Raw genomic sequence first — 2725 nt, forward strand, 5'->3', positions numbered from 1 at the left:
CAGTCATGCCTGACTCTAGGGGGCGGTGCTCATCTCCATTTCCTAGCTGAGGGTGCCAGCGTTTGTCCGCAGACAGTTTCCGTGGTCATGAGGCCAGCATGACTAAACACCAAAGTGCACGGAATGCTGTTTACCTCCCCACCGAAGTGGTACCTTTTTATCTACTTGCATGTGTATGTTTTCGAACTATATAGTTAAATAGAAATGCAATGGCCCCTTACCTTAGTGGGGAAAACTAAAATCCTCCAAACTGTATGCCTTCTCAGTCTGCTGGCCAGGTGCTTCAGGCCCTGCCCAAAAGTTCTTATATTGGTTTATCTTTGAACCAGACTATCAATGGCAACTTCACATATAGGATTGTGTTCTGGCAGCACTTCAAACAGAGGGCTGTCCTCTGTAAAAATAGTTCGCATGGATACTCTCGGATAAAGGTACTATGGCTTTGTTTCTAGAAATAAGATCTACAATCTGCTGAAGCTGACGGTGTACTCTTGAAGCCAATATCAGTGGAGCTTTTCCAAATACAGATTTTCTTACAATATTGATTAAATTTCAGCTTGTTCAACCTTGGAAGCCATTTTGATATTCTCTGTTTCCCTACCTAATGAAAAAGCAGTACTCTTACACTTAGTTGTCCAAGGATGGAACTTTCTGTTTCTTTTCAAGAATTACTATATTTCTTCCACCAGAGCAAAGACATTGGAGACATCCAAGAGTTTAGTGTACTTTATACTGGACAGCAACAAGGCTTCTCATCAAATAAAGTATAGCAGTGAAAACAGGAGTTCATGTTCTAATTTTGGCCCATTTCATGTGAGATTTTTAATGTTAAAAAAAACTGTGCTAATGCCAATACAGTCCATTATCTCCACTGTGAAGGCTAGAATATGGGCTTAAGCTGGAGAAGGATGATAGACATGTACTGGAAGATGCAGTAGAGGTAGGGCATTCCTGGATTTTCAAAAAAGCCTCTCATACAGAATATCTTACGAATTCCAGCAGAGGTCCATTTTTCCTTTCAGCCCAAATTCAGCACTTAATCTCATGCAAAAGCTTTATGTTCCTTTGACCCTACATAGATGGGATGTACAGTATACTTCAGTATTCAAAATCTCAAAACAATTACATTTTTCAGAAAAAGTAAGCATAAAATTTGAATAACTAGCAAACAGTTTGCATAAAATAGTTTGGTCCTCAGATTTGGGAAATGGAACATATAAAACCTCTTGATGTAATATTTTGATCTGTAATTAAAGCTTTCATTGAATACTCTACCAGCAGATTAAAGCATGTGCCACTAGCTTCTTTTCATAATTATTTATTTCATTTGTATTAATATAGTTTTTGCATATTTACTAGTTTTTGTTTTGATTTTCATCTTAAAAGTAAATCATATGTTTCTTATAATTCATGTATATGTTTTAAGTGTAAAAATGCAGAAAATGTCTCACCTAGGAAAAAAACTGAATAAATAGTGTTTGGCAGTATTCTTAAATGATATTGGCATTCATGCAACAATTTTTCTACACAGATTCATTCACTAAAGCTTACAATTATTATTGATAGCATTAGCAATAATTTAAAATTAATATTGCTATGAAATTCCTATTGGGTAGTACATGAAGATAGAACATTCTGAGTATATTCATAAAGCATGTAACTAATTCCAGGCATCCATTGTCAAGAATGCATTTATATTCTGGGCCATTTGCTCCAGGGAGGGTCCCATAAATAAAGGTGATGAGGTTAATCTCTGATTTTGTAGCATTGATCATTCTCAACTCCTGCATGGCTATCCTTCTTAATACAAGGCCAGGGCATGTATCTGCATTACCTAGCCTGAAAATACCTTTCCGAGAGCTAAAGAAGGTACTGTGTAACATTGACTTATGAAGAGTTCCATGTCAGCTAATTTTAGAAAGGGTAAAGCTATAGCTTCCCAGCCTAAAGCACAGAGCACGCTTTTAATGCTCTTTTACTAACATTTCTTCCATTCCTTCCCAAAAGGGGAGTTTACTATTTGTTGTACAGAAGCTCTTGTTTGGAAGAATGTTTTTGAATGATTATCTTTCTGGAATATATGTGTGTGCGCTTAACTTGGCACACTCCACTGAAAAGAATGCCAGTGTTGACCTGCATCTCTACTCAGACATAAGCCCCATTTCGCTCTATTGGACTTACTTCTAGGTACAATGGGAAGTAGAGTCCAGTGGACCTTATGGGACTTAATCCTGAGTATACATACATAGGCTTCTGTGGAACATAAGCAGCCGCTGCATGGCAGCACAGAATATTGGGTCCATCTAGTTCAGTACTGCCTACTTGGACTGGCCATCACCCTTCAGGGTCTTGGCTGTGGATTTTCATCTTCTGCCTTGTCCTCTTAAATGAAATATGCTGATGATACCCAGCTCTACCTCTCGTTTTCCACTAATCCAGGTGAGGCAGTGGCTGTGCTGAACCGGTGCTTGGCCGAGGTAAGGGTATGGATGAGGGCCAATAAACTGAAACTCAACCCAGACAAGATGGAGGTCCTGTTGGTTGGCGGATCGGGTTTTGGAGAGGGTGGATTTGACCTGGTCCTGAATGGTGCAACACTCCCTCTTAGGGATAAGGTCCGCAGCTTAGGAGTACTCCTCGACCCGGAGCTTTCTTTGGAAGCTCAGGTGACAGCGGTGGCGAGGAACGCCTTCCTTCAGCCGAAGCTGAAGGAAGGCGTTCCTCG

General features: G+C 39.8%; 1 protein-coding gene across 7 annotated transcripts in view; it reads right to left on the reverse strand.

Annotated features, from left to right (window-relative positions):
• Nucleotides 1–2725, reverse strand: part of RBMS3 (RNA binding motif single stranded interacting protein 3) — a 515412-nt gene that overhangs the window by 241488 nt on the left and 271199 nt on the right. The window lies entirely within an intron of this gene.

Source organism: Varanus komodoensis, unplaced genomic scaffold (assembly GCF_004798865.1).
Source record: "Varanus komodoensis strain SLA01 unplaced genomic scaffold, ASM479886v1 scaffold10, whole genome shotgun sequence".
Lineage (NCBI taxonomy): Eukaryota > Metazoa > Chordata > Lepidosauria > Squamata > Varanidae > Varanus > Varanus komodoensis.